The sequence below is a fragment of the Microtus oregoni genome, unplaced genomic scaffold, assembly GCF_018167655.1.
Source record: "Microtus oregoni isolate MIOR12 unplaced genomic scaffold, Mior012 000054F_ref0000373, whole genome shotgun sequence".
Classification (NCBI taxonomy): domain Eukaryota; kingdom Metazoa; phylum Chordata; class Mammalia; order Rodentia; family Cricetidae; genus Microtus; species Microtus oregoni.
In genome coordinates, this window is record NW_024543830.1 from 9971224 (window position 1) to 9992287 (window position 21064).

Here is a 21064-nt window from a genome sequence, read left to right on the forward strand (position 1 = left end):
TTGGGGTAGAACAGATAAAGACAAACATAGAAGACTAACACAGAGAAGCCCAGAAAGATGGAGGGGAGAAAGGCCAAATCAAGTGGGTGCAGCTGCTTTCTGCTCCTCCCAACAGGAAAGGAAACAGAAAGACAGAAAAAGATGCAATGGATTTGGAGTGTGTGTGTGTGTGTGTGTGTGTGTGTGTGTGTATGTGTGTGTGTATGTGTGTGTGTATGTGTGTGTGTATGTGTGTGTATGTGTGTGTATGTGTGTGTGTATGTGTGTGTATGTATGTGTGTGTGTGTATATGTGTGTGTGTGTATGTATGTGTGTGTGTGTATATGTGTGTGTGTTGTCTATTCTTTATCAAAGCCCTTGCCTTCAAGACAGTCAAGTGTAGCACGAATTCTAATTGGTCTTAATAATAAAAACCCGGAGTCAGATATTAAGGGGGTGAAAGTTGAAAGATCAGAGAAGCAAAGCAGCCAGCCACTAGTTCTTACCTCTCTGAAATCCTCAGACCGAATGGGGTATCCATGTCTCTGTAAGTCCTCAAACTGAAAGCCTTGAGCTCTTGCCTCCTCCCTCCTTATGTTCCTCTCTCCACCCAGCCTTATCCCTTCCTGTCTCCACCTCCCTAGTGCTGGGATTAAAGGTGCGAGCCACCACCACCTGGCTCTGTTTCTCTTGAGACCTTGAACTCACAGAGATCCGTCTGCCTCTGCCTCCCGAGTGCTGGAATTAAAGGTGTGTGCCACCACAGCCTGTTCTCTATGGCTAACTAGTGGCTAGCTCCATACTCTGATCATCAGGCAAGCTTTTATTTGTTATAGTACAAACAAAATACTGCCACAGCCAAGTGCCCTGGGTAGTTTTGGGGAAGGTAACTTTCTTTTTAATGTGCACTTAACCACTGTCTCAAGAGCAGTCAGGGTAACAGAGAGACTGCAGAATCCTCCATGGAGCAGGACATGACCCAGCTCTAAGTAGTCCCCATCCCTTTCATCTTGTTTTTCTTCTTGGTTTTTTTTTTGATTGTTTGTTGTTGTTGTTTCTCTCAGGCCACAATTTTGTCCCTAGAATAGGAAACATCACACCAATACTTTTTTTTTTTTTGCCATACCTCTTCTCCAAAGATGACAATGCCCACTCTGGTTTTTAAGAGAGAAAACAAACCAGCCCCAAATTGTTCACTGGCTAAAACAGGAGCTGGTTGCATTCATTTCCTCTGCAGCTATCACCACTGCCCCACCCCACCCTCATTCAGCTAGGGCAAACTGGAAACTCGGAGTTTTGGAGTTTTGATTCAGGTGAAAGCATGGTAAAATATGCTGGCTTTTCCTATCACAGCTACTGCAATTGGAATTAAGATTTATGTTCAAGAAACACTAACCAGAACATTCCGTGCTGAGATGCTCTGTCAGATAAAGGGAGTCCTCCCACTGGCCTGTTGTCTGTGGGTTTTGCCGGGTTCCAGTTCCATGGCCTCAGAAGTCCCAGGCCCCTCTCAGGAACAGATAGATTATAAAGGCCTTTCTCTTAGGGTCGGGTAGACCTGCTAAGTGGGTGAGGAGATGCAATGTGAGGAGAGAGAGAGAGGGACATTCTGGAAGCTTCTAGGCAGAGCAGTTGAGCCTCTGGGTGGCTACACCAGCAAAGCCATCTCTGGAGAGCCATGCCCAGTGCTGCCAGACTCTTCAGAATATCTGAAAAATTCCATTGGCGCCCCTGGCCTGCTTACAGGATAACTTGGCATCCAGATCTCTAATGAAAACCGGTGGAGGGCACCCCATTTCCACGAAAGAAGTCCTACAGTCACTGGAAAGAATAGACCTCCTGCCCCCACGGTGCTACTATGCCCCCAAAGGCAAACTGTGCTTTAGGTAAACACTGGAGTTACAATGTGGAAGCCAGTGTTTTCACACAGCACAAGGGACTATCAATTTGGCTGAACAGCATGTAAGCAGTCCAAACCCACCAGGCCCAGGCCTTTCCACAGCTTGAACTCTTCCCCTCTATGTGTGTGTTGAGGGGGAGGCTCAGTTAGCGGTCTATCTTGGCTTTACCCGAGAGGTCACTGCATGGCCAGGGTCCCAACCACTTGAGCATGACGAAAAGGCAGCTCCAACTCCTCCGTTGTGTTTATAGAGAAACAGCGGCCACCCCATGCTTTTCCCCCTGCATCTTCCTATGGCTTTTCTACCTTGGTTTCTCTCTTCTCTTTGGCAGCTTCTTCCACCTGAAGGCATCCTCTGACCAGCCACAGAAAACTGGCACAAGCCCACTGTCCTCTCTGCTGGCCCAGCCTCTCTCCAGGATCATTTTCCCCCGCCTCTCCAGGTTCCAGGGGCAGACAGACAGCACTGGGGGGTCTGATTCTGGTTAGAGTCCCCATTTGTCCTTTGGACTTCCCCAACTCTAGTCAGACCCCGAGCCTCTCCCCAAGGTAGCTGCACTCCTAATGGAAGGCTGAGATAACCCAGGTTTCACCACCACCAAATGGCTAGGCTTGTTCCTGTGGGCCACAGGAGTGTGCACTGTGGGGTAGGCCTGCCTCAGACCTGGAGTAGAGGAGAGAGGGCAGCTTCTCCTATATCTGGAATGCCTGGCCTGTATTCTGGGGAGAAAGAAATAGACAAGAAAAGCAGAACCAAGGGGAAGCACAGGTTATCTGGAATGCAGAGGTCTACCCCAGCATGACTTGATAGTCTTCCTACCAAAGGTAGGAACAGAACAGCGGGAGGCACTGGACCACACAGAGTCAAAGTAAGTCCTCAGCTGCCCATGGTGGAGAGGAAGCAGCCTCCTGAAAGTTCTGGGGTGAAGGCAGCAGAGCGGAGTCTGGAGGCTGGCTCGCTCAGTCCTGTCTGTAAATGCTGGCAAGGCACAGATCCTCGTGAGTCGGGCAGCTGAGAAATGAAAACAATCGCAGGGCTGGGAGCATGAAGCAAAGCCATGAAACCAGTTAAGTCCTAGGCAGGGGTCAGAAACCATAGCTGTGAGCAACACTGTGCTGACTTAGGAGAGGAACAGCCATGCTAGGGTTCAGTGGATGTTTGTTTACTGAAGGGTGTACAGATGGGATAAGGTAGCCCTCTTCTCAGTTGGCATCATGGAATACAGATGTGCACAGCTGGGCTCAGAAGGGGAGGAGCAGAATGGCCGTTCCCTCAGCAGAGCAGGTTCTGCCTGAATCGGGGTTCGTGGAGATCTTGTAGGTTCTAGAAGTTCCAGAGTAGTGGTGAGGAACCAGGCTTTGATGTCACATGGGAAATTTGTACTGGGCTACCTTAAGCAAGGTTCTTTATTTAAATGTACTCTCTGTGTGTATATGGTGTGGTGTATTTTAGCATACGTGCTATGGAACATGTATGGCGGGCAGAAGAAACTTCATGGGACTCAAACTCAGGTTGCCAGGCTTGCACAGCTGAGCCATCTTGCCAGCCTCTAAACACAGTTCTTAACAACTGTCTATGAGACAACCATCTCAGAAAGTCTAGAAATAACTAAGATTACGTATGTATGTTTGTATGTATGTATGTTTGCATGCACCTAGCATTTAAGAAATGTGTAACAAATTCTAGTTTTGAAAACTAGAGTCATCTGAACACTAGAAGGCCCTTAGAATGTGGTGGAATGGTTTTCCATGAGGCAGGTGAGTTCACCAGCCGCCAGTGTTGTTATATGATCATTTCCTTCCGACTAGTGATAGCGAGTGGTACCAATCATGCCTCCTGGCACCTCCTGAGAGCTTGCTCGCTGTGCACCAGGCACAGGACTCCTTGTCTGGATTAGTTATGAGCTAGCCTCCAGGCTCTGAAGCTAATATCACCTCCTGATGAAGCCAGGAAGGCTTGCATGCAGCTCTGTCTTCTCTGGGATGTTTACTCCTCAAGGTTGGCACGTTTATCAGCCGCTGGCTCTGAGAGTCTCCACGTGTCAAGCATGTGGAGCGTGTTTTGCTGTATCTCACTTGGATTGGTGAACAAAAAGCTCTGACCTCCCCAGAGTCCTTCTGGGCTTGCGGAGGAGGCTCAGGGGGCCCAGAGGCCAAAATTAGGCAGACTTAACCACAGCAGTGACCTGAGGAGCTTCCTCTAACCCAGACCTGCTACCTGGTGTTAGTCGTGTGATCCAGCTGCGCCTCTTCCACGCCAGGATCCAGTCTTGCAGGCAGCAGGCGACTGTCTGCTTTTAAGCAGTGTCGCAGGGCAGCTGGGGCATAACTTAGTTTTTGCCTTTTTATTCACAGACCAGTCCTGCTGTGTCCCCTCTCCCCCTGTACCCCCTATGTCAGCAATAACTGGAAAAATAGTCAGGGTGAGATTTCCTGGGTACACAGCGTGGGAGACATCTGAGCGGCTTTCAGAGGGAGATGCTATGAGGATTGTGACCAGATTGTCAGAGCCCAAGCCTGGCCTTACCACTAGTTTGGTTGAATGGTGTTACCAAGCTCCTTATAGCTCTAGATGTCACTTCTCTTCCATGCAAACAGGGGTGGTAATGGAAACTCTGTGGTTATCTTATAAAGTACTTAATCCAGCATCAGTTATTGTATATAAACAGGTAAATACACACAACTGCAGGTGCATATGTGTACAGATGTAAATATAATATGTAAAGATATATCCATACACAAAGCTGTATATGTGTATATATGTGAGTATGCATGTGTGTGAAATAATTCTTGGGAGCTAGAAGAAGCCAGAACGTATACATTCTGCCCGACCCCGCCATGCCTCTGCAAACACGATCAGTCAAATAGCCATTCCAAACGATGAGTACGGCCCTAAGAGGCAATGGTGTGGAAGAGGTAAGCCCGGGGAACTTGGAGGAAAATCTCTTGGATTGTGTTTGGAAAACAAAGTTGAGAGCAATGGCTTCCTGGACTAGGTCTTGCTTCAGAAGGAGAAAGAAGGAGAAGCCCAGCCTAGGAATGGCCAGCCCTGGAGCGGAGAGAAGGAGCTGTCTGTTCTCCTGCCTTTTTCTGATTTACATCAAGCAAAGGAACCAACTCCTCGTGGAAATACAAACCTGGGAAAAATTAAAAATAGTAACCCGATACCCTATGGCTAGACCCAGTGGCTGTCCCTGTGAGATTTACCCAGAATCTTATCTATGGTCAGACCCAATACCAAAGAGATGGCCAAGTTTCCTAGGACAGAACCTCCTGTGGCTATGTCAGTTGGGTCTCCTCTGTCCTCAGAATAAAAGAAAACAAAGGCTCTCGGAGTAGGTGCCACACACTTCCGTCTCCCGGACAGACTTACGCTGGAGGCTCACTCTGTGCCCGGGGTAACATTTGGTGCCACGGGGAAGCCGTCTCCAGGCTGGCGGCCTCTCCCTCGCCTTATCTCACCCTCACCGTTCCTTTCACTTTGACATAATGAAAGTGCAGCCTGCACACTGCCTCGAGATGGCATATGATAATTGGAAACATGTGTCCGAGCTGGCATCCCTTCAAAGGGCTTTGGAGCTCTGACTCGGGCTGTCCTCTGATTGCAATAGCAATTCCCTGAGCTAGCTCTCCAGCTTCGCATTCCTGCAGCTGCACCTTAGCATTAACTCTTGCCAGTGGGAGGCTGCCTTGCACAGAGCCCTCTCCTGAAGCCTGGAGGTGGCTGGCCATTCCGTCTCTCCAAGCACAAAGCGGGCCTCCAGGCACTGGCTCTTCAGACAGCCGTCATGGGAGCCAGCAGGTTCATTGGCCTTTTTACAGAAAATGCACGTTGGCAGGTCAACTCTCACGAGTTCTTTTGGGACACTGCCTGAACTCTTGGGGATGTGGTGCTGGGTCTGCTGAGGCCCAGCAGGGTATTCTGTTTGCTTTGACTTGTGTTAGAGAAGACACCCAAGCATTGGTATTTCACGAGTTCATTCCTGAGAGAGACGCAACATCAAAGGTGACTCTCGATGACAATAAACTCAAGATGTGTGACTGGAATGGGGTTCCTGGGGGACCCTATTCTGTCCAACAAAGAATGAGTACATGTCTTGGAGCTATGAGATGTCATGGCAGGACTGGGGCAGATGAAGGAGTGAGATGGGCCCCTGTCTCTTACAGTCTCAGAGAAGGCTGACAGGAGGATTCGAACCCTTTTTAGCGTCTAGATATACCAGCATACCACATAACCACATATCTACAGTTGCTGGTGGAGACAGCTTCAGAGATCCCGGTGTTGGCAGGCATCAGCCCTGCCCCCTCCTCCCATGTCTCTCCCTGCTTCCTTCTGACTTGCTCTCATTCCCAGCCCTACTAAGGTTCAGTTCCTCAACCAACCCTGACTAGGTCCTTGGCCTTGCCTCAGGTTCTCTGAGATTCACTTCTCAAGATTGTATGCTCACCCAAAGCACCCAGAGGTCTAAGTGGGGACTGAGAGCTGAGCTTCTACGATCTAAACACTTCCAATGATGCCAGGGCTGTTGCTCCGGGGCCCACACTTTGAAGAACTAGGCCTGGGACCCTACCTCATCTCTCAGTGGGGGCTGGTCATCAATTCTCATCTAGGAACTTGGATGGGGTTCATTTTCCTTGCATCTTAAGAGTCTAAATTGGACTTATGTAGCCGTCCTGGGAATTTAATCTTAAATCTCCTGGCCTGTTTCCCCCAAGGTCAGCTCTGTTGTCATTCCTGGAAAGGTAGAAGTCAGAAAGGGGCCAGTCTGACCAACAACAGACCAGAAAGAATGTGTTGGTGAGGTCCCCCAAAGCAGAACCATAACAGAGGGAAGCTGGGGGCAGAATCGGGCTGTAGGGAACCGTGTGGGTCAGGAGAAACAACTCACCACATAGCATGGTCATACTTGGAGGGAACAAAAGGCTTGGCCACAAACAGAATGCCATCGTGGAACCGTGGCGCAGGCTCTCCATCTTTACATGATTCTGAACAAGTCCCTCTCTTCAGATTATCTTCTTGATAATGGGGGATGAAATGTCACCCTTTTCAGATGAGGTTTGGACCATCCTACAGCTTCCCAGAGGGATTGTTTGCCCTCAGCCCAGGGTGGTTTACATAACTCTTTCTACAGACATCAATAATCGCTGTAAAAAGGGAAATGCCACATTTCAATGCGTGAAGCAAGCAGTTCCCAGTGCTCCGAGAGAGCCCGTCCTCCGAGGCTTTATGCTGGGGAGTTCTGTAGCCAGACCATATCTAGAGTCACTCGGAACATTCAGAAGCCCCACAGCAGACCTCCTGATGGCCATATGTGGTGTTTCCACTGCAGGCTCTCACCCTCAAAGGGCAACATACAGTTTATTTACAGTCGGTCATATTTGAAGAATGCCATTTAAAAATAACCCACTGTATCCCTTCTCTCTTTAGTTGGCTCCTTTCTGGTTTCATAATAGTCCCTGCTATAATCACAATCTTTCTTTGATCCAGGACATAAAAATATCACTATTTTGGGTAAGAGATCATGTACACAATAAAAATGAGTCTTATGACTGCCCTAAGAGGAGATTTGCTGAAAAAAAAAATATTGCAAAGAATTCAAACTACCCAAAGTTTATCAGACCAGATGGCCAGCGAGCACTCTGCATTAATGGTTTCTCATAGCATTAGATCAACGTAAACACGTTTGTGTGTGCCAAAAGTCAAGGATTAACATCATCACCCAGAATCTCTGTGACTTGCATGCAGGTAAAGGGTGCCATGGACCGTAAGCCTCGCTTCTGGGAAAATACGTTGTTTCGGAGACTGGAGTTTCGCTGTTGTTGCTGCTGCTGTTGTTTTAAATTTTACAACGTGGTTCTACCCAGAGTATGATCCAGAAGACAAAAATGTGGGTAAGTGTCCCACCCGGTCGGCATTGATCACTTTACTCCAGCAGCCTTGGAGGCAGCCCCAGCGAGCTGTCCAGCTGGAAGCGCATGCGCTTACTGCTAATCTTCTGGGCTCACCTTCACTTGGGTCATTTCCTGACTTTGCTCCACGTGTCCCGGGAAGCTCCATCGCCTGTTAGCCAGGACTGTGCTGAGCCATCGCAGGCATGAGATTCATGGAAGGAAAGAGTGATGAAAGCGCAGAGAGCCTTGAGCAAGAGGGCCCAACATACATCAAAGGACTTGGGTGGCTCGTGAAAACAGAAAGCGAAACCCCATTCATTGAGAGATTTAGTCGACATCCACTTTAATCGCGGCTTTATTGGGTTGCGGTTTATATTGGGTGAGTCACAAAAGTCTTTTTTTGTTCTTTTTTTTTTTTACAAGTGGAAGAAGTTTTTCAGTTACTTTACTCATAGTGTAAGGCTTAGTCCTTCTTGAAGCAATAAAGACGAGATTAAAACGGAATAACCAGACCCCAGCGAAATGAGAAAGCTAGAAACAACAACCAAGCGACCTACTGTATGTAGGAACTGCGGGATGAAGCTGGGCATTGCTCTCTTTTCGCCCAGACACCCTGCACAGTCCACTATGCGCCATGGCAGGTGGTGCCAGGCCCTAGGGATACACACAACCCAATAACACCCATGCTGACTTCCTCCTCCCTCAGTTACTAGGAAAATACCCTACGCCTTCAGACTACCAATCCGCATGCTTTTTTTTTTTTTTTGATGGATGTGTATTTTAGTGATGGAAGGACACATGAGGTAGAGTGATCAGGACAATAGAGTACAGAAGCAGAATTCCAGAGGACCAGTCCAGACGCCTCTGCCTGGTTATCTGCGTTTGATTTCTTCACCTGTCATGTCGGAGGATCCTTTGATTAAGACTGAAGTGTCAGTTCTGGAAAGTCTTCATCCTAGAGCTATTTATCAATATTACCTGTCACATACATAGGAGACTCTACAGTTTTGTTCTATTACGGTGGCATGGAAGGGGCAGAGGTAGGAGGATATTAGAGAAAAAAGTTCTTGCCCCTAGGAGGGGAAGCAAAAGGGATGGAAGAGTATAAAGTACTGTGCAAAAGGACCATTCCTGGTCCCCTGTTAGATTGTATATATAAGTGAATTTTGGCTCATTTTGAACAAAAGAGTCTCTCTAACCTCTCCACCCATTTGTTCACTGCTGACCCAGGAGTATTCTCTGGACAGTGCAAGAGTAGATTTATGCTCATGTCAATACAACAAGTCTTTGAAAATAGCTGTACCTCTTCCATCTAAGGCTTTATTTCCTTGACTAAACAGGTCCTTCAGTCCCCTGTATGATGGTTTCCAGACCTCCCAACCCTCTCTGGACACACTCTAATTTGTTCCTTTCAAATGTGGTAAATGTGGTGTCCAGAAGGAAACACAATGGTCTAAGTGCAGACTGACCAGCCCTAACTATAACCAGACTATTAACTCATTTGAACCACACAGTATACCTATTTCCACCAACACAGACTGATAATACGCAGACTTTCCAAGTTGCAACATCACACTAGATTTCCACTCTGAGTTGACGGTATATTATGATGCCCTTGACTTTGGTTTTGGTTCCTACTATTATAACCAGGACTCTCCCATCTTGCATTTTTTTTCCATGATTGTTTGACCTTCACAAAGTCATCTGGCTTACTAAATGGTGAAATAGAAGATCTATGTGGCCAGGAACTCTAGCTGACTCATTGTGATATCCAGAGTCTAGCACTATGCCTCGTCTGCTGGCACATTGCTGTATTTTCTGCTAGGTGCAAGCTTTCAGAATGAAGACACCGAGAAAGGGCCAAGCAAATGCTCTATTTTAAACCCAAAGTACAGTATAAGGCACCAAGCCTTACAGTGGCAACCCTGGAGGAGAACAGTTCAGTAGAACTATTAGGAACTCATCCAGACAAGCCCACCCGATGGCCAACTCAGTAGGGAAGAAACAAAAATGAAATAAAAGGTGCTGTTCAAATCAAGGGGTCGAGAAAGAACGCTGGCCCAGCCCAGCCCAGGTTTTGGTTGTTTGCTTCTTTCTGACACAAGTTTTTTCCCTTCTGGTTGTCCTGAAGGAGAGGAGGAACCTCTGGCTCTAAAAGTGAAAGCCTAGGATAAGTAAGGGGTGTTCAACAACCTGTGTGGTCACTGACCTGGTATCTTTCTGAATCTTGATCTGGTAATCCAACACGTTGATTGCTTTCCTCGACTACCAGAGAGGTAGGCAAAATGAGGCTGACCTGAATAGACATAACAGTGGAGTATGTGACCATGGCCCAAGGCAGCCACTGCGGGTTCATTGTGACTGTGCACCAAGCCCCTTACCTTGTTGTCTTTCCTGCCACTGTGTGAGCCAGGGTTTCCTTTAATAGACTTCTGAACTTTGTGTTTGCTGGTCACACTTCAGATCTTTTGTTCATTCCTTTGTTCACTAAAGAACACATTTGTAGGTTAAAATATCAAATATGGAACGTATGATCTAGTGATGGATAAAAATAATCCAGAAATGGTGAAAGTTTGGCCGTAATGGATACTAGAAAGGGAAATTCTTGAGATCCTGAGCACTGAAATGATGGATTATGACCTCACTGGGGAAGAAAAATGGATGTGAAATGAGAGACAAGTGCAATCAGTTGTGTAAGGATGGAGTGAGGGGGCTTCCAAGCAAACACCATGGTTTTACATCAAGGGCCTGATGGAGAGGGAGTTCAGCAAGTACCAGAAGCAGTAAAGGGGCTGGTCTAATAGACCATCACACAGTGGAAGCCTGAGGGAACATGAGGCAGTGAAAGACGGTCATTAAGAATAATTCTGATCTATAGCAGTGTTCTTTGAGTCTAACTATCCAATCATTTTTAATGCAGATATCCTACCCTGCTTGCAAGCATTTTATAGACTCAATTCCTTGAGAAGACAAAATACTCCACGTGTAGATCATGGACCCGATAGAACAATTGCAGACTTGAGGATAGTCTTTCAAAGGAAAGGAAAGGAGAGGGTCTTTGATTGATTTCTTTTGTTTAACAATAATTGCATAAGCACCCCTGAAAGCACAAGGAAGAAGACAGGAGAAGCTTTAAGTGCTAGAGAAGATTTTTTTTTTAAGATTTATTTATTTATTTATACAGTATCCTGCCTGTAGGCCAGAAGAGGGCATCAGATCTCATTACAGATGGTTATGAGCCACCATGTGGTTGCTGGGAATTGAACTCAGGACCTTTGGAAGAGCAGGCAATGCTCTTAACCACTGAGCCATCTCTCCAGCCCCAGTGCTAGAGAAGATTAAGGGGAAAAACAAGTCCTTTAGTTAGAAAAGCTAGGCGCGACTTCACTGTCTTCCTCTGAACAGTTCTATTTAATCCTTAAGGATCCCATCACTCAACATCGCACGTGTCAGTGTTCTTCCTTATTAGAAAGAAATGTCAACAGGTGACCATGGACCATGATTCTCTCTCCTTTCCACAGTCGCTGAACAGTGTAACACTGCTCACAAACTCGTAGCCGAGCAGTGACCTCCTTTATTATTGCTCGTTCATTTAGTCACCTGTTCTTTTTACAAGGGGATTGAGTTTCTGCTACACACGGCGCTGAGCGATAAAAACATTAGCAGCGTAGAATGCTGACTGCTGTGGGCTCACAGGCCAGCCAGAAAACCACCATGAGAAAGGTAATCTAGGTAAGAAAAACTTAATTCTGCATATTTAAGCATGGAGTTCCAGGCAGGCATGTTGGAGCCGAAGGGCAATATATGGAGAGAAAACTATTGTTCATGGCAGGCCATGTCTAGCAGAGGAGGCATCGTCTGCAGACACAGAGATGCAGGAAAACAGAGAAGTGGGCAACTGAACAAAAAGGAGTTGGATAGACTGGTTGAGCAATTTTTAAATGGAGAAATACAAATGGCCATTCAAAACATAAAACATGCTCAATCATCGCCAGTGATCATGGAAATACAAATTGTATCAGAATGGCTACCATCAAGAAAGCAAAACCCAACAAATATTAGTAAAGACAGAGATGAAAGGTCATCTTACATACTATTGATGTAAATATAGTCAAATCTGGGAATCAATATGGAAGTTCCTAAAAAAAAAATGATCCAATTATACCACTTTTCTGAATCTACCCCAAACAATCACAGTCAGCTTATTAAAGAGATATTTGCAGGACCGTGTCTATTATGAGACATATATTCAGCCTGGGTGTCACCAACATATTAGTAGATAAAGGAAATGTGGCCTGTATACACCAGGGAGTCATAACCAGAAAGAATGGGATTGCATTCTCTGTAGGGAAATGACTAGAACTGGAGATCATTCGGCTAAGCACATAAGCCATAGTCACAGAGACAAATATCCCATGTGCAATTGGCCTTGGGGCAGAGGGCTTGAAAGTAAAAGGATTATTAGGGTGTGGAACAGGAAAAGAGGTGTGCAGAGGGTGATAAGAAACAATAGGGGGAATGTTGAGTGTAGTATGTGCATTGTGGGATTAGAGTGAAATCTCTTATTTCATAAAATTTTCCTTATTGTTTAAAGAATGAAGAAAGAAAGTGGATGGCCAGAGATTTCAGGGCTCGTGGAGATTAACCAGGACCACTGGGAGGAGGCTTTGTGGGCCTGCTTGCACCCCCAAGGCTTGGCTGATTCACCCACATTCCTTTCCTGGCCCACAGCATGTGCTGGGGTCTGGGTGGAGCTGTTGTGGAATACAATGACAGGCGGAGACTTCTGCACATTCACACCCAAGACCTTGTCCTCAGAAGTTCTGTCATGTTTCTCCATGGGAAGGTTGTCTGAGGAGTCTTCAGCCCCGGGGCACCCCCTATTCTGCTCAAAGACACAATAAAAAGAATGACAACACACTGATTCTCCCTTCTGTGCATGCCTGCCAATGTGCCAGACCCAGCCCAGGTGCCACATACAGTGCCCCAGCCTAGTCTACACACCTCTGCCTGTGTCACAACCGTATCTCCAGGCTTTCTCCATGAACTGCCTTGCCTGTCTCCCCAATGCAAGGTTCCTCCTACCATCTCCAATCTCTGCACCCAGACGGATCAAACTCCATACCTTAGGCTTGGACCAGAACACACATCTTCTAACATCTGACTTTATTCCCAGTCCCCTCTGTCCACCTGACTTTACTCCACCTAAACCATTTTCAATCTCTAGGCCCAACCTGCCTACACATCCTCTCTTCTGCCCTACCCATCCCTGTCCATATCAGAAACTGAACTCCTATGCCCAGATCTCATTGCAAACAATAAAAATAACATGAAAGATCAAGCCAGCATCTCCCCTCCAAAACCTACCAATCCTGTATAAATGTTTGCCAATGAGGATTACCTAGACGAAACCCAGGGCAAAGAATTCAAAAGAAAAATCATGAACTTTGTCCAAAAATTTAAGGAGTTTAAAGAAAACACAAAGAAACAAACCAAATAAAATCAAGGAGAAAGAATGTAAGAAAATGCATGAGTGAAATCCAAGAAAACACAAACATAAACTGATGGGAAATGGAAAGATAATCCAGGGGTTAAAGCTGAAATCCAGTAAACAAACATAAACATTGGAGAGATCCAAACAGAAGTGAAGATGGAACTGAAAAAAACAATAACCAAACTAGAAAACTCAAAGGGGAGCCTCTCAAGTAGAGTGAACCAAGCAGAAGACAGAATGTCAAGACTTGGAGAGGGAGACTCTTGACCAAATAAACAAGGAATATGAAAAAACACACTAAACACAGAAAAAGGATATACAGTAAATGTAAGATACAATGAGAAATCCAAATCTTCAAGTTATATGCATAGATGAAGGAGAAGAATCCCAAGTTAATGACACAGAATCATAGGAGAAAGCTTTGTTAACTAAGGAAGAGCATACTCATACAGACACAAGAAGCACACAGAACATCAAATAGACAAGACAGGACAGGACAGAAATCCCCCCACAGCATATTCAAGTTAAAATACTAAATACACAGAACAAAGAAAGTATATTGAAAACTGCAAAAGAAAATAACACAGATCACATATAAGGAAAAATCTATTAGAGTAACAGCTGGTTTCTAATAGAAACTTTGAAAGCCAGATGAGTCTGGAGTAATTGTATTCCAGTGCCCAAGGCAAAAGACCATGGTGGTCAATGTAAACTAATATACCCAGCAAAACTATCTGCCATCATTGAAGGAAAAAGACCTTTTTCCACAATATAAATAGTGTAAAAAAAAGTTTATATCCAACAAACTAAACCTAAAGAAAATACAAGAAGCATTATTTCAGGCTGAAGAGAGAAATGAGCACAGCCAAGAGACTGTGGAAAGAAGCAAAAAGCCATAATTATTAAAACACAAAGTATCCCTGAGAACACAACACCAGAGATCAACAACACAATGACTACAACACACAAATTTCAATAATAAATTTAAATACTAATGGTGTCAATTCTCCAATCAAGTGACAAAGGCTGACCGAATGGCTCAAGAAACAAAATCCATTTATCTGTTGTCTACAGGAAACACGGCTTCAAAGTTAGGCAGTAACTTTAAAGTTTGCAGTAAATGGATGAGGAAGAAAATCCCAACCAATGGGACGAGGAAGCAAGCAGGCAAGGAATTAAAACCAATAAAAAGAGATAAAGAAGGGCATTTCATTCTACTCAAAGTGTCTCAAACACATATGCACCAGACGCTGATGCACCCAATTTCACAACATTGTACTACTGGATTTAAAGACAAAGATTAACACCAACCTATTAAATATAGGAGACTTCAGAACTCCACTTTCTCCAGTAGAATGTTCATCTGTACAAAACATAAACAGCAAAGTTTAACAGCATTGCGTATCTAAGTGGACCTAGCATATATACAGAGTGTTCCATCCAAACACCAATGAATGCATATTCTACTCAGCAGCACGCAGAAGCTTCCTGAAATGGAGCATGCACATCCAGGGACACAAAACTCATCTTTACAAATTCAAAAAGATGGAAATAATTTCACATATCCTGTCCGACCACAATGCAATAACACTTAAAACTGACCACAAATGAATCTCTAAAAGACACAAATCTCATGGAGATTAAACAACTCATTACTAAATGATGGGTCAAAGGATAAATCAAAAAATAAATAAAAATTTTCCTGGAACAAAATGAAAATTAAAAACAACACAACCAAACCTCTGGGACACTTTGAAGGCAGTCCTATGGGGGAAATTTATAACTCTCACTGCCTACATTAACAAGCCAGAAAGAACACAAACAAATGGCTTAATGATACAACTCAAAACATTGGAAAAATAAGAACAAACAAAATCCAAACTCAGGCAATGGCAAGAAACAATAAAATCAGAACAGAAATTAATGAAATAGATACAAAGCAAACAATACAAAGGATCAAAAAAAATCTAAGAGCTAGTTCCCTGAGAAAATAAACAAGATTGACACATCCTTGGTCCAACCAACCAAGAAAGAAAGGACCCACTATAACAGAATCAGAAAGGAACAGAGAACCATCACAACAGACACCAAAGAACTTCAGAATATTATAATGGAATACTTTCAAATGTTATAGATTTACTCTAAAAATCTTAATAGATTTACCAGCCTTAAATTGGTAAATATAAAAGAAATGGGAGAATTTCTAGATTCAGTCAAACCACCAAAATTAAACCAATAGGAGGTCAACAACCTAAACTACCCATAACAAATAAGGAGATTGAAGCAATAATAAAAACCCTTCCGGGTTTTTTTTTTTTTAAAAAAGTGTGGAGGGTGAGGGGCATGGTCATACATGTCATTAATCCCAGCACTTGGGAGGCATGGGCAGGCGGATTTCTGAGTTTGAAGCCAACTTGAGTCGAGGCAAGACATGTTCCAAGACAGCCAGACAGCCACAGCTATACAGAAAAACCCTTTCTTGAAAAATAAAAAACGGCCAGGGCCAGATGAAATGACAGCATGACTCTATTGGACTTTCAAGACCTACAGCCAACCATTCTCAAACTATTCAGAAAGAAAGAGAGAGGTGGGTGAAAGGGAAAGAGGGAAGAACAAAGGAGGAAAGCAAAAAGAAGAACACTCCAGACTCCTATGAAGCCAATCTATAATACTATAATACCAACATCAGAGGAAGGACACAACAAAGAAAATACAGACCAATATCCCTGATGAACACAGATCTAAAAATGCTTCATCAAGTACTTGCAAGCAGTACAGACAGACATCAAGATTATCCACCATGTCAAAGATGGTTTTATCTCTAAATTGTGGGGGTGATTCAACAAACACAAATCAATAAATGTAATAAACTACATGAATGGACTTAAAGAAAAAAATTACAAGAATATTTCAATGAAATACGAGTTATTTACCTATTCAATGCAATTCCAATCAAAATTCGCATTTCATTTTTCACAGAAATAAAAAGACTAATTTAAAATTCATGTGGGACCACAAAAGACCCCAGATAGTCAATATAATCCTGAGCAAAAACAAAGCAGGAGGGATCACCATTCCGATCTCAAGATAAATTACAGGTCTGTAGTAATAAAAATACAGTGCTAGCCCAAAAACAGATATTTAGGCCCGTGGAACAAAGTTGAAGACCCAAACATGAATGCATATGACTTTAGTCATTTACTATTTGGCAAAGATGCCAAATACATGCTGGAAAAAAGAAAACATCTTCAAAAAATGGTGCTGGGAAAATTGGGCAAAGAGGAAGCCCATAGAATTGGAGAGAATATCTGCTAGATATACACCTGACAGAGAATTAATATCTAGAATATATAAAGAACTAAAAAAAAGTTTAAAAAATAAAAACAAACAACCCATTCAAATAAATGGGCCTGGGACCTGAGCAAGGAGTTCTCAAAGGTAGAAAAAATGGCCAAGAAACATCTCAGTGTTCATTGTCCATAGCGATTAGAGAAATGCAAATAAGAACAATGTTGATATTTCACCTTACCTCGGCAAAGATGAAAGGAATAAAGAACAATGCTACGGAGGATTCAGAGAACAGGAAAGCTTCATTCACTGTTGGCAGGATTGCCAGCTGGTGCAGCCACTAGGGAAATGGATGTGCAGAATTCTGAAAAATCTAAAATCTAATTTACCAAATGACCCATCTATTCCACTCCCTGGCATATGCCCAAAAGATTAAACATCCTGCTCCTCAGATACCTGCTCAGCCATGTTTGTTGCTGTCCTATTCATAATATCTAAGAAATAGCAATGATCTAAATGTTCTTTTACTGATGACTAGATAACACAAATGTGCTACATAAACACTATGGACTACTTCTCAGCTGCAAAGAAAAATGAAATCATATCATTTGCAGGTAGATGGGTGGAACTAGAAACTATAATATTGAGTGCGGCAACCAGGATCCAGAATTATCATCGCTGTGTGTTCTCTTTCACCTGAGCTTCCTAGATCCAAATCTTCAGATGTGAGTGCATATCCTAGAATAACTGCAAAACCCAGGGAAGTTAAAAGGGCTGGTTGCTGGGATAAGGAGGGGGTGAGGGAGAAATAGAGAGGGGAATTGCAGAGTACAAGTTATCTGAGAGAGAAAATGGGAAAATAGAAGGACTGAAATTAGGGAAGGGGAAGGATTATAGCTACAGGAGGAGAGAGGAGGGTAGAATAGTTGTATGACTGAAAAAGTCACAAGGAATTGTACTTTTAACTGCCTAAAAAGACCTAAAATGGTCAGTGTATTAATACACACTTATAATTCAACTAAAATTTTCTCATCTAGGCAGACAATGCTTTCCCCAAAAGCATTGTCTAACAAAACCCCCAACATCAGACATGAGAAATTCTTTTTCAAGTCGTTGGCCAAGTTTGGCTAAGAGACTCCCGAACCATACAGGTCACTGCCATTGGCCCTATTCCCCCCATAGGTGGAAGGCAAGTCCCTATTGCTGAAGAATATCACACATTTCAGGCAGAGCACAGAGACCCCTGGACTAGAGCTGACCTGAATGTCTTCTCCCTGAGGACCAGCAGGCACCAGACAAGCTTGCAAGGGAGAGAAGGAACCAACAGTCCTACCCACTACAACACCTGTGAACCACAACACTAACCAGTGTGGTGCAATAAACCTAAGTGGTAATTGTTAGGAACATTCTTAAGACAAGCCTCTTAGCTGACACAAATAATCCAATCAGACCAAATTAGACCGAATAAAAGATGCCCACGTTTAATGCAGCACTCCCGGGTGGCTGGAAAAGCATGGAGAGACTGGGGAAGGGGGTTTGGGGGGGACCATGAAATACCCAAAGACCACGTGTTCCTTTTCTGGGAGGCAGCCTAAATAGCCCATGGGATACCTCCACAAAAGGAGAGAGATCACTGCTTGTACTGGAAACCTAGACAATCACTCAAGGCTAGTGAAGCCATGGTTATTGGAGGAGAACTTACAGCTGACTCTTTACCAATGTAGCATAATCCCTAACTGCACTCTAAACATCCGTCTTTATACCCCTGGTAAGTGTAATCCTCATATCTCATCAAGAAAACTTCTCTTCGCAACAGACGGAGAACATTGTAGAAAAGTACAACCTATCAAAATGCAGAGTTGTGGAACTCAGCCCAAAGGATACCTCTGGAAAATAACTCCCACACCCAAGGCTCAAAGAACATTCTAAAACAGGGAGCAGAAAAATTATGAAAAGTCAGAGAATCATAGGGCTTACTGTGAGATTGTGTCTCCTAGGAAAGTCAGAAGTTACATCCATAAAAATCTCACTGGCATGAACATGGACTTGAGGTGAACACGGACAACAACAATAGACATGCCAAAGTGGATAGATAAAGCCCAGAAGGCCTCAACCCCACACAAAGAACTAGAGGTCACTAAGGGATACTAAAAGCATGACAAATAGGCTTCCCAGGAATGAGCACAGCACTTGGTTATCCGATATCAAATGGTCAGTCCTAAAAGCATTCATGCAAGTAACATTGCACAGACTGAACAGGTTGTTCCGTATATTTAGGGATATGCATGTATATACACATGTTAATGAAAAATAAGGCAGAGGCCAAGAATATGAAAGAAAGCAGGGAAGAACATATGGGGGTGGCTTCAGAGGGGGAAAGGAAAGGAAGAAATCATGTAATGATACTAAAATCTTAAAAAATTAAAAGAAACATTTTTTCAGTGACAACATGGCATCTGAAGATAACTATGAGAACAGACTACAAAGCTCAGCATCTGGAGATAAGGATGTCACTTGATGCCTATTGTCCCCAGGCAATCATTAGTAGTTCTGCCTATCAGACTTAGATCTCTCAAAGACTTAGATCTCTCAGATGCCACCCCCCATCTCTCTCTTCCCTAAGGGAGGATCTCCTTCCAACTTAGGAAACCCTAGAAGACATCAGTCCTGTGCCTGAGCTAGCTAGATACTGAGATTCCAGAGAAATTAGAGAGACCTAAAGGCAAAGGTGTTGCCGTCCTGCCACCTGCAGTATGCAGCCTCTTCTAGAAAGGTGGAGTCCGAGTCCGAGAAGTGGCTGGTTCCCTGGCAACCCAACTAAACAAGACATTGGGCTCATTCTTCTCTGGTCCCTACATGGTGGAGGAGGGGCTTGTTGGTTCTCAGCTGCTTAGCCCCAAAATAACCACACAGAAACTATATTAATCAAAACGCTGCTTGGCACACTAGCTCTAGCTTCTTATTGGCTAACTCTTACATCTGAATTTAACCCATTTCTACTAATCTGTATATCACCACAAGGTCATGGCCTACAAGCAAAGTTTCAGTATGTCTATCTCTGACGGCGGCTCCATGGCATCTCTCTGACTCTGCCTTTTTTCTCCCAGAATGCTGTGTAGTTTTCCCCGCCTACCTAAGTTCTGCCTATTAACAGGCCAAGGCAGTTTCTTTATTCGTTAACCAATAAAAGCAACACATAGACAGAAGGACCTCTCACAACACCTACCAATGTGAGAATTTCTCATCACTCTGCATCCTGAGTCATCTCATTTCTCTCCAGCTGGTTTAGGGGTAGAGAAGGAGTTAAATTAGGCTCCCACCACTGTTTTCAAGCCGTCATTCCTTCCATAAGAGAGAAAGAAAGATTTATTTGGCCCATGGACTCAGCCCATTGTCACTTGTTTCCAGGTGATGAGATATAATATCGTGAGAGTGTGTGGAGGAGAAAAGCTGTTTACCTCAAGGTGTGTGTGTGTGTGTGTGTGTGTGTGTGTGTGTGTGTGAGAGAGAGAGAGAGAGAGAGAGAGAGAGAGAGAGAGAGAGAGAACAACCCCATTGACCCACTTCCTCCAAGTGGATGCCACTTCCCAACATTTCCACCACACACAGTAGCCCATAAGCTCTGAGTTCACTGATGGCATCAGAGAACTCACAATCTATTGCATCCCAAAGACCAGCTCTGATCAATGCTCTGTTAGAATCAAATCACAAGAGCTTTGAGGAGATCTTTCAGATCCAAGCGCAAGACCTGTGGGGTTTTTGTGAAAATTTTTAGCATTTAACACATAGTGGTACTAAACAAAAGCTAATTAATCTTAAGAAAGTACCCCCCCCAGGGTGTGTGTGTGTGTGTGTGTGTGTGTGTGTGTGTGTATACACTTACAGGGAGTATTTGAATATTTTATCAGTTATCTATGGGTAACTTCCTACCTTGAACATAGGGGGAACCTATTTCATTTTCTCCGATGTCTATAAAGTAAAGCTAAATAGGTGCTTGGGGAGATAAATTAATCCATAAAATCTAAAATCTATTTATTTTGCCCAAAAGAAAACTCAGTCTCTTGGCTTCATAAGCCTTTCTCCTAGGACTGTCTACTCTAAGGTTGTGCTTCCTGTAGGAGAGGTTTTGTTTTCATTTAAGGAAATCCAACTATTTCCAAAGAAAACCTGTCTTGTTCTAGTTGAGGATGATTCAGTGTGTGATAGTATTGCCTCTGTCGAGCCTTCAACTCTCTCACCGCTGGCTCTGAGTCTCCACGTGCCCCTGCACATGTCACACAAGCTCCTCCACAGAGCCACCAGTGGCTTCAGAGCCCTGAGTCACGGTTCACACAAATAAAACATCATCCCCATGGGCTTTGTCTAGATCAACGTCAGCCGTGTCCTTTTAGGAAACCCTCCCAAGCCCTTTCATCCTGAGCCTGTCCCTAGGGATGAGGCAGGGTCAGTGGCTAGACGTAACAGAGCCAGACTTGTGGCTGGTAAGATGAGCAGCTCCACATGTTTTGCTG